This window comes from Felis catus, chromosome C1 (genome assembly GCF_018350175.1).
Source record: "Felis catus isolate Fca126 chromosome C1, F.catus_Fca126_mat1.0, whole genome shotgun sequence".
NCBI lineage: Eukaryota > Metazoa > Chordata > Mammalia > Carnivora > Felidae > Felis > Felis catus.
Window position 1 is genome coordinate 167,888,203 of NC_058375.1, and position 11,947 is coordinate 167,900,149.

At 35.4% G+C, this 11,947-nt stretch overlaps 1 long non-coding RNA gene across 1 annotated transcript in view; it reads left to right on the plus strand.

Annotated features, from left to right (window-relative positions):
- The window catches only part of LOC123379192, a 236,429-nt gene that overhangs the window by 46,383 nt on the left and 178,099 nt on the right, over positions 1 to 11,947 (plus strand). The window lies entirely within an intron of this gene.

Genomic DNA, 11,947 nt, shown 5'->3' on the forward strand with positions numbered 1-11,947 from the left:
ACATTTGCATGAAAATGAGCTAATCCATATTGTAGTGCTTTATCTGTTCAGTCCATGTTATAGGTTTATCAGTTCACATTTTCCATATTTCTTACTTGAAAGCATAAGCCTTGGTGTGCTGAAAGATGACAAAAAAGAATTAATGATCAAAACCTGAGGAGAAAGCTGGGGCCAAGAGTCCCTGGAAACGAAAATGTGTTGAGTCAAGAGGAATGACATTGCAATAGTAAGGCTTTTTTACTGACAAACACAATGTCTGGGCATGTGCCTGTGGGGAAAGACATGTAAAAGCAGGGACATTTTAAGAGTTTTTTAGTGTGCAACACTTAGCTCTTGAAAATTGTGTTTTATATCTTACGAAGAACTCATAAGTGTACCCACATCTCATTAAGTATAATTTCTGCACAGTGAACAAGATGTAAATGCTTTTTATAGTTTTGTTGTTTAAATTATTTGTGTTTGGTTCTGATTTCTAAAGAATAATAATGCTTACTAGAGAATTATTTTGAAATGAGACAATCTAATCTACAAATTGTACTGGGTAACTTAAATTGTTATTAATATTAAATTTAATGATCAATGAAATAAACATCACATTTATTTTGTAGACTTTTAATTATTTTATGTTGGGAGTCAATAACTTTTGTTTTCAAACTAGAATACTGTTTTTTTTTTAATGTTTATTTTTGAGAGGGACAGAGAGAGAGAGAGCAAGCATGCATGAGAGTGGGGTAGGGGCAGAGAGAGAGGGAAACAGAGGATCTGTCTGCTGCACTGACAGCAGAGAGCCTGATGCAGGGCTCGAACTCACAAACGGAAGCATCATGACCTGAGCCAAAGTTCGACCCTTAACAGATGGAGCCACCCAGGCGCCCTCAGAACAATGGTTTTTAAAAAGTATCTTAACTAAGAGATCATTCATATACCGTACAATTGTGCCATTACAACGTGCAGTTCAAAGGGTTTTAGTACATTCACAAATGACTCCTACCATTACAACAGTAGATTTTAGAACATTTTCATGACCTCAAAAAGAAACCCTATTCACTTTAGTATTACCATCCCTACTTGTTTCTCTTTACTCCCTGCCCATCCATAGGCACCCAGTAATCTGCTTTTTATCTCTATTGATTTGTTAATTCTGGATATTTTCTATAAATGGAATAATTAACATTTAGTCTTCTGTTACTGGCTTCTTTTACTTAGCATGATGTGTTCAGGTTTATTTATGCTGGAGCATGTATCATTAATCTATTAATTATTATGGTTGAATAATATTTCCATTGTATGGATATACCATATTTTATTTATCCATTCATCAGTTGGACATGTGGGTTATTTCCACCTCTTGCCTATTGTAAACAGTGTTGCTTAATTATTTGTGTACAACTATTTATTTGAATGCCTACTTTCAGTTCTTTTGGGTATAAGAAGTGGAATTAGTAGATCATATGGTAACTTATTTAAACTCTATGGTTAAATGTTTGAGAAATTGCTATTCAAAAGTGGCTGCACCATTTTACATTCTTACCAGCAGTCTAGGAAAGTTTGGATTTTTTTCACGTTCTTGTCAACATTTGTTATTATCTGGCTTTTGATTCTAACGTCCTAGTAGGTACAAAGTGATATGCCATGGTTTTAATTTACATTTCTGTGATGACTAATGGTGTTGAATATCTTTTTATGTGGTTGGTGCCCACTTCGATATCTTCCTTGGAAAAACGTTCATTTAAATATTTCACCTCTTTTTAAAAAAATGGCTTACGTGTCTCTCTAGTACTGAGTTGTAAAAGTTCTTTGTATACTTTGGATACAAGTCTCTTATCAGATACGTGATTTATTTTGTCTCCATTTTGTGCATTGGCTTTTCACTTTCTCAGTGGTATCCTTGGAAGCACAAACATTTCTGATTTTGCTGAAATTCAGGTATCTATTTTTCTTTTGTCGCTTGTGCTTGTGATGTCATATCTGAGAATCTTTTTCAAATCCAAGGGAACATATCCTTTGCTTTTTTTTTGTTTTATAGTTTTACAATTATGCCTTTGATCTATTTTGAGTTAATTTTTGTGTATCCTGGGGCAAAGGTCCAGCTTAAATCTTTTACACATAGCTCTTCAGTAATTCCACCTCCATCTGTTGAAATACTCCCTATTAAATGGTTTTGGCACCCTTGTCAAAAACTAAGTTGGCCATAGACATATGATTTTATTTCTTGACTCAGTTCTATTCCATTCATTTATATGTTTATACTTTTGTGAGTACCACACAGTTTTGATTACCAATGACTTGTAGTAAGTTTAAAATCAGGAAATATAAGTACTCCTACTTTGTTACTCTTTTTCAAGATTGTTTTGTCTATTCTGGATCCTATGTAATTACATATAAATTTTACAATCAGCCTGTGAATTTCTACAAATAAGTCAGATGGAATTTCTCATAGGCATTCTGTTGAATCTGTAGATCAGTTTGAGGAGTATTGCCATATTAAGTCTTCCAACCCACGCTCATGGATGTTTTTTCCATTTGCTTAGATTTTCTTTAATTTCCTTCAACAGTGTTTTGTAAATTTCAAAGTATGAGTTTTGCACTTCTTTTTTTTTTAAAAAATTAATGTTTATTTTTGAGAGAGACAGAGCATGAGTGGGGGAAGGGCATAGAGAGAGGGAGATACAGGATCTGAAGCAGGCTCCAGACTCTGAGCTATCAGCAGAGAGCCCTACAAGGGGCTCGAACTCACTAATGGTGAGATCATGACCTGAGCTGAAGTTAGATGCTTAAATGACTGAGCCACCCAGGTGCCCTATGAGTTTTGCACTTCTTTTGTTGAGTTTGTTCCTAAGTATTTTATTCATTTTGATGCTATTGTAAAAATTATGTTTTTCTTATTTTTGTATTGAGATTATTCATTGCTGGTTCATAGAAATACTATTGATTTTTGTATATTGTCCTTATATTCTGAAAACTTGCTGAATTAATTTTTTTTTAGTTTTAATAATTTTTTAGTGTATTCCCTAGGATTTCTTTTATACAGTATCATGCCACCTGTGTTTGGACATAGTTTTTATTTATTTATTGTTTTTAAATTTATTTTTAATGTTTATTTTTGAGATAGAGAAACAGAGTGTGAGTTGGGAAGGGGAAGAGAGAGAGGGAGACACAGAATCTGAAGTAAGCTCCAGGCTCTGAGCTGTCAGCACAGAGCCCGATGCCGGGCTCAAACTCAACAAACTACAAGATCATGACCTGAGCTGAAGTCCAATGCTTAATGGACTGAGCCCCCCGGGTGCCCTTCTTTGGATATAGTTTTACTTCTTCTTTTCGAATCTGGATGTATTCTGTTTCTTGCCTATATTGTCCTAATTTGAACTCCAGTAGAATGTTGAACAAAAGTGCTGAAAAAAGCATTTTTGTCTTGTTCCTGATCTTAGGGGTAGGGCATCTAGTCTTTCACCATTATGTATGGTGTTAGCTATAATGTTTTTTGACGGTGGCCTTTACCAGGTTGAGGAAGTTTCCTCGTATTCCTTCACTGTCATGTGGCTTTATCATGAAAAGTTACTGGATTTTGTCAAATGCTTTTCTGGTGTTTATCGAGATAATTGTGTGATTTAATTTTTCATTCTATTGATATGATGCATTAAATTAATTGATTTTCAGATGTTAAACTAACCTGGCATTCCTGGAGTAAATCCCACTTGGTCATGGAGTATCATTTTTTAAAAAATATGTTACTGGATTCAATTTGCTAGTATTTTGTTGAGGATATTTGCATCTGTATTCTTAAGAAATATTGGTCCATAGTTTTTTTTTGTTTTTTGTTTTTTTCCTTGTGATGTCTTTGTTTGGTTTTGGCATCAGGGTAATACAAGGTAATGAGTTGGGAAGTGTTTCATCCTCTTATATTATTTGGAAGAGTTTGTGTAGAGCTGTTATTAATTCTTTGGTATAATTCACTAGTGAAGCCATCTGGGCTTGGATTTCCTTTTTGGGTAGGTTTTGGTTAATAATTCATTCCCTTCACTTGTTGTAGATATTTTGAGATTGTTTTTTCTTGAATCCATTCAATAGTTTGTGTCTTCCAAAGAGTTTATTTCATCAAAATTATCTAATTTATTAGTGTACAGTTGTTCATAGTATTCCTTTGTAATACTTTTTTTCCCTCTCTAAGTTTGGTAGTAATATCCTCTCTTTTATTTATGATTCTAGTATTTTAAGTTTCTCTATTTTTTTTTGGTTAATCTATCCATAGGTTTGTCAAACTTGTTGACCTTTATAAAGAACCAGGTTTTTTTAAATTGATTTTTCACTATTGTCTTTGCATTCTCTATTTCATTAATTCCTGTTATACTTTTTATTAATAAAATAATTCTTATTATTTTCTTCCTTTAGATTTAATTTGCTCTTCTTTTTCTAGTGTTTTAAGGTGGAAGCTTAGCTTTACTATTTGAGATCTTTCTACATATAAGCGTTTGCAGATAAAAGTTTCCCATTAAGTACTGCTTTAGATACATCTATCATTTGTATGTTGTGTCTTTATTTTCATTCATCTCAAAATATTTTCTGGTTCCTTATTTGACTTCTTCATTGAAGGATTGATTATTCAGGAGTGTGTTGTTTAATTTTCACACGTTTGAGGATTTTTCTAATCTTTTTCTATTCTACTTTCATCCCATTTTGATTGGAAAATCTACTTTGTATTATTTCTGTCCTTTTAAGTTTTTGAGGTGTGTTTTATGGGCTAGCATGTGATCTATCTTAAAGAATCTTCCTTATGCACTTGAGAAGAATGTATATTCTGTCATTGTTGGGTGAAATATTACATAGGTATCTGTTAAGTCCGGTTGATTTATAGTGTTGTTCTAGTCTTCTATTTCCTTGTTAATCTTCTGCATAGCTGTTCTATCCAGTATTAAAAGTTGAGTATTGAAGTCTCCACCTATTATTGAATTGTCTCTTTTTCCTTTCGTATCCATCTAATAACTCTTTTATAATCTCACTTTTTAAAGGCACTCAAATACCACAGGCCAAGATCATTGTGCCTCTGGTGCTGAATGGGAAAATGGTGCAAGGTGAAAGGTCTCCACAGACAGGGTCTGAAGGTTTCAACAGATATGAACTTATTTTGTCAAGATTATTTACTCTGAAACCTCTGGATTTCTAGTGATCTAATTTCCAATGATTGAGGATGGAGGCTAAATTCTCACTGCAAGAAGAGGAGAAAGAGATTTTTTAGCTTACCAAATTCTAAAAACAAAGAGAAATTCAACTTATGAAGTGGGGATAAAGAGGGACTGATTTCTTCCTTTGGTATTATGTGTGGAAGCAACAAAACAAGAAAGGAATAAGAAATAATGATAGAAAAATGTAGTTTACTCTTGGGGGAGGAGACTGACTTACTCTCTCAGAAACCGTATTTGCTACCATTAAACCCACTTACCTTCTAGTCACTATTGTGGAACTTACATTCTCAAGAGGTATGAGGATGAAAACATCCCTAGTCAAAAGACACTATTTCTAAACAGAGCTTTTATCCTGAGTATTTTTCCACTTTTCTTCCCACGAGTTAAATATTGGTACCTCTTTTATGACCATCCCTTAAAATTACCGTAAGACCCAGGTCTGGACATCCAGATGAGGTCCTTTCTTTCCCTGGGGTAGTAACCTTGTTCCCTCAGCTAGGTATAGTCAGAGGTGTCCCAAAACAAAAGGCTGGATCCCCAGATGTTTGCCAAAGAGAAGAAAAAAATGCAGGATGTAATGTCATATTTCTATGATCCTTTAATTTCATCCATAAAATGTTCCATTTGTTTATACTGGGGAAGAGAGAGTTCAAGGCATCATTTCATAATGGCCTTGTACCTGGATACATAACACACCCTTAACCTTTGCTGGAGGCATCTGAAGTGAGAGTGTTGCCGATGATTGCTTTTTCACTAATGCTGACAAAGGGTCTTGTGGAAATATATTGCAGATCTTATGAATTTCTTTTTAATATATTGGTGTTTAATAATATAACTATAACCAATGAGTAATAATGCTTAACAGACTTTCACTTCTTAGTCATAAACAATTTTTAAGCTAAAATAAAAGAGTCTAATAAGAGTAGAATATATGACAAGTTAAGTTTTGATTAGAAGTTACTGTGAAGTAAAGACCTAACTAATGAAGCCCTACTTAGGGTGGGCCAGTCAGAGAAGGACACTACATGGGAGTATCTGGCTTACCAGAAGGCATTAAGAGGGATTTCAGTGCTGAGGATTCTTCACAGAGTAACAGAATATAGAGTAGATGATGTTTGGAGGGGGCCAAAGAAAACTTTTCTATTTCATAAATTTGCCTACAGCTAACTCTGCCCTGTTGACATTAAACTGGGCTTCACCAATTTCTGGATCTTAAAAACATATAAAAGTAAAAATGTTATGTATTACCTAATTAATTTTTAAATAACACCATTTGTTATTTTGGGACACTGTCTCAGATTGCATCAACCCATGACAGCAAGTAATGGTGGACATTTATCACTTTTAATGATTCAAATGAGTACTCCATGTACTTCCTATACTGTTCCCCAGAGTTACTGAAAATAAATCTTTGGGAATGCAGCAATTCTATAGAACGCTTATTTTGAGTTGTTTGTAGGGATTCCTGGTTTACAACATACACCTTTAGAAACTTAGCAATCTTGATAGACAGTTTTAATGCCCCAAATGAAGCAATAATTCTAAGAGGAAGTGTTCTTTTGGGGACTCTGACTACACTCAGAGTTACCAGAGAGGCGCTATTGATCTGGGGGGTGAAAAAATAACAAAAGCTGTGTTCCCAAAGCTCCAAACTCTTGTTAGAACAGATTGTCCCAGGGGCACCTGGGTGGCTCAGTCGGTTAAGTGTCTGACTTCAGCTCAGGTCATGGTCTCACGGTTCATGAGTTTGAGTCCTGCATTGGGTTCTGCTTCAAATCCTGTATTCCTCTCTCTCTGCCCCTCTACTGCTCTCTCTTTCTCTCAAACACAAATAAAACATAAAAAATTAACCTTGTTGTTAAAAAATAACAGGTTGTCCATATCTAGAGTCCCCATGGAATGAAAGACCAGGCCTCTGGGCATTGTCTCCAGAGTCCTAATCTACGTTAAGACTGAAAGAGTTAAAGATTATCACAGGGAGGTACCTGGGTGGCTCAGTATGTTAAGCATCTAACTTCAGCTCAGGTTATGATCTCAAGGTTTGTGGGTTTGGGCTTGCATTAGGCTCTGCACTGACAGTAAGTGGAGGCCCTGCTTGAGATTCTCTCTCTCTCTCTCTCTCTCTCTCTCTCTGTCTCCCTCTCTCTCTGCCCCTCACCACTTACAATTTTCTCTCTCTCTGTCTCTCAAAATAAATAAGTGAACTTAAAAAAAATTCTTAAAAGATTATCACAGGAAGTATATATGGATATGTAATATTGTGTGTGTGTGTATGTGTGTGTGTGTGTGTGTGTGTGTGTGTGTGTGTTGGAAGGAAGAGGCAGGGAGGAAATAAAGATGGGAGCCAATTCCAGATCTTGCATGACCTTAAAGCTTGAAACTTCATTTAGCAAGTTAAAACCAAATCCTCAATCTCAAAATCTCAAATGCCCTTTGAGTCACTTAGGACTTTACTTGCAGCATTAAGAATTAGACAAAGGAAATTCTCAACCACTGCACCTGCTCATACTTCATTCTTGTTTCATCATATCTAAGATCTGAAGGATTGTTTTTATGCTAGGTTAAGGTCTAGGATAGGTTTAGACCTGAGCTTCCTTCCATCTTCCCTTCCCAGACTTCTTTCACCCCATTTTCCCTTCTTGGGTCTCTCTTGATGTTATTCTTCCAGGGGTAGTAAAGACAGAACTGATCGCTCTGGTTTGATTTATAATCCTTTTGTTTTTCCCTGTCCTTGAGAATCAAATCAAGAGAATGAACTTTGATGCCCTTTAAAAATCATTACGTCTCTCCTCTCTCAACTCTCTCTTCCCTCCTAATCTTTCCCCACAATGATGGTAATGTTAATACTGGAGAATCCCATTTCAGCACTGATCTAGAGAAGGTCTTGTTCTTCTTGAACTTGGATGAAATCAAGCGAGGCCTCTGCAAGATCATATCTCTATTGCCATAGAGACTGAGGGGAGACAATTGTTTCAAATATTAACAAAAATCAGTTTGGGGATGGTATATTTTTCCCATTATGATTTTAGGAAATCATAACATTCTTATGCTTTACAGATTAGAAAATTGAGTCTCAGCCAGGTTAAGAAACCTGCCTGAGGTGTCAGAATGGCACAACTCAGCCTTCTTGACTAGACTAGTTTTCTTTCTACCATGCCATGGCTACTACTTAATAGTTTATTATTTTATGTTTTATTTATTTTTATAAAAGGTTGTGGCCAAGGGAATTTCCCCACCATAATGTATGAAGTTAGTCTGATTCAGATTAGAAGAATGAAGTCTTGAAAACATTTCCCAATAGAAAAAGAAGAGAGAGGCAGAAAGAAAAAAAAATAGATTATGTATTATATATCAAGGACTATTTACAATAAAGAGTCTATAGATACCACATGGTTGTTTTATTAAATATAGAGTCAATTTAAAGATTTACAGGGGCTCACATGAATACAGGATTGTGTGTGTGTGCGTGTGTGTGTGTTCAGTTTCTTTTGATCTTATTTTGGTTTGTCAAATACAGTAAATGAACAACTTCTGATAAATGACTTGCATGGAGTAGGGTGTAACAAATGATGATGATGATGAAAAATGTCCTTAGTAAGATGTACTTAGGAACACTGCATATATATATATATATTTGCCTCTCTTCTTCTCTCCCATAGCCCACTTCCCTCCTTTACCCTGAATTGCTATCAAGAGGGGCAGAACCAATATATATTTCTACTAATTGTATATATGTGTACCACTTTCTTTACTGTCTTGGCAACACTGGGTACTATCAATTCCTTTATAAAATTTTGCTACTCTAAAATGGTAAAATTAAATCTTATTTTATTTTTATTTTATTATTTTTTTTAATTTTTTTTTCAACGTTTATTTATTTTTGGGACAGAGAGAGACAGAGCATGAACGGGGGAGGGGCAGAGAGAGGGGGAGACACAGAATCGGAAACAGGCTCCAGGCTCCGAGCCATCAGCCCAGAGCCTGACGCGGGGCTCGAACTCACGGACCGCGAGATCGTGACCTGGCTGAAGTCGGACGCTTAACCAACTGCGCCACCCAGGCGCCCCAATTAAATCTTATTTTAATCTACAGCTTCCTGATTACTAATAAGGTTGAGTCTATTTTCTAATAATAGTAATAATAACCAACATTTATTGAGTGCGTATATCATGACAATTATTTGATAATCCCTTACGTGTATTGTCTCCTTTATTCCTGATAGTATCCCTGTGAGTTAGAATATCTGATATTTACATTGCAGATGAAAAGGTATAGAAGGATCAGTGACTTGTCCAAAGCCAAACAGCTAGTAAGTGGTCACCTAGATTTGACTTTAAATGACCTGAGTCTAGAGCCTAATGCTCGTAAGAATTTTAAGTTATCTTTTTTAAAAAGTTTATTTATTTTGAGAAAGAGAGAGAGAAAATACCAAGCAGGCTCTGTACTGTCAGTGAAGATATGGAGTTTGAGTACACAAACCTTGAGATCATGCCCTGAGCTGAAATCAAGAGTTGGACACTTAACTGATTGAGCCACCTAGGTGCCCTATATATTAACTTTTTTTCCATATGTTTATTGTCCATGTGGATTTCCTTTTATGTGAATGATCTATTTTTTGTATCCTTTGTCCTTTGTTTTATTTACATAGCCACTTGATGATGAAACTTTATTACCTAAAGGGTAGTGATTTTTTTTTTTTAATTTTGTTTCCAATGCTTGGACCTGTAGCAGATCAAAAGACCAACTCATAGTAGATCAACAGGAAATGACTTTAATAATTTTTAGAAATTCTCAGACTTATAAAATTATGTTACAAATTATTAGAGATTATTTTATGTTTTGTTTTGATAATGGAGAAATTTCTGGGTCTTCATTTTCAGCCCCAAAATAGTAATTAAAAATGTTTATTATATTTTAAAGTGAATATTTAGTTGTTAGACCTACTTAAGACATCCTTAAATTAAGCACTTAAAAAACCCAACTCTTTATTTTTTTCCAAGGAGATGTACTTGCCAAGAATATTTTAATCTATGAGTATATTACACAATTTTAATTGGCAGAAAACATTTGTACCAAGTTAAAAATTGCTTGAGAGAGGCTTCCAACAAAATTGTCAATCTGAGATGTTGACTTCCTTTTTCCCTGTTGAAACAGTGAAGGTCACAAGTTCCAGTTAGTATGTTTTGGCTAGTTTTACAAAAATGAATACTACAGGCCAACTTCTGCTCTTTCTCTTCATTTTTTCTGGATTCCTTTGTTCATTGGTTAATAGAGTTTTTGCCTTTCAGTTAAGTTCTTTATTAAATTGTTTTCTAAAGGAATACAGAAAAGTTATCTGCTTGACTTCAGCAATGTAAACCAGCCAAAATAAACACGCACACACATACACACTCACTCACTCACTGAGACACAAACAGCCCTGTGTTTGAAACCAAATGAATATTTCAAATGTTGTCCTCAGTTGTTTGAGTCTAAAATTGTATGACAACTGAAACTATGCTATTAAAACAGGAAGTAGAATGAAACCACTGCTCAAATATTGGATAACCTTGGACATTTCTTTGGAAATGCTTAGTTCACATCATTCCTATTTTGTTTGTGGAGTGCCTGCCCTGAATACAGGTGAGGGACTATGAAGGATTTGCTTGGATGGTATGGTCAACAGTGGATGTTGGTCTAGACTAATAATGGATCTCCTTCCCATTCATTAGAATGGCTACACAGAATCCCCTGGGTTTAGGCCACCCCCTCCCTTCTATCTAATCCATCTTAGGATCTTCTCACCTCATGTCTTTCTTTTTTTTCTCAAAGCCATCTCATCCATTGCTCATTCTCTCACTATCTTTCAACGTAGATTCTATGGAAGCAAGAGAGAGAAGGTTGAAGAGAAGCAGGAGGAGAGTAAGCCTATAAGCCACTGAGGCAGCTACTGTTTCCATTCTTACCCTTGTTCTCTCTCAGCCCTAGGACTGGTCTCAGAATTTTAGAATATTTCCCTTCATTTCTCAAAAACTATCCCTTTCCCCTTTCAGTTTCCTACCAAGAGACTATGCCCCATATGTTCTTATGAACTGCTTTAGGATTCTTCTGAACACGAGGCATATTTTACTACATAACCCTGCTCTGATCACCTGTGTCCTCTTTATTTTGTACTAGCATTGAAGCAGAAAAAGATGAAGAAAACAAGCTAGGTATGTAGCAGTCTTTTAAGCCACGTTTTTATTTATTCATTTATTATTTGTTAGCTTTATTGCACTATCACTGACATAAAATTTAACGGTATTTAAAGTGTACATCATGGTGATTTGATATACATATGCATTATGTAAGTCACATTTTATCTTTAAATCCCATTTTATCTTTAACTATTAAAAATAAAACTGAGAAAATCCACAAAAATAGTTTTATGCTTGCTTTAAGACCAAGAGAAAAGGGTAAATTCTGTGAGATTACCATGTTTCTCACTTGGCCAGAGAAGAGCCCTAGGCAGAAGCAAAAGATATAATACTAAAAGTAGAATTAGCTTGGCTAATTGTCAAGACTTTTAGGAGATAAGGAAGGGGGTGACAGGGTTCTGCCCAAGATGGTGGCCTTATTTATTTTCGCTCTCAGGAGCCCTTGACTCCAGTTCCTAAGAACCCCATCAAGCCATATTCTGTTGGAGCCCCTCCCCAGGCCATGAGAACTGCAGCAGAAACTTGAATTTGGGAGTGTGAGGAGGTGTTAGGGAACAAACAGATAGAACCACAGCTGAGTTTACTGTGTTG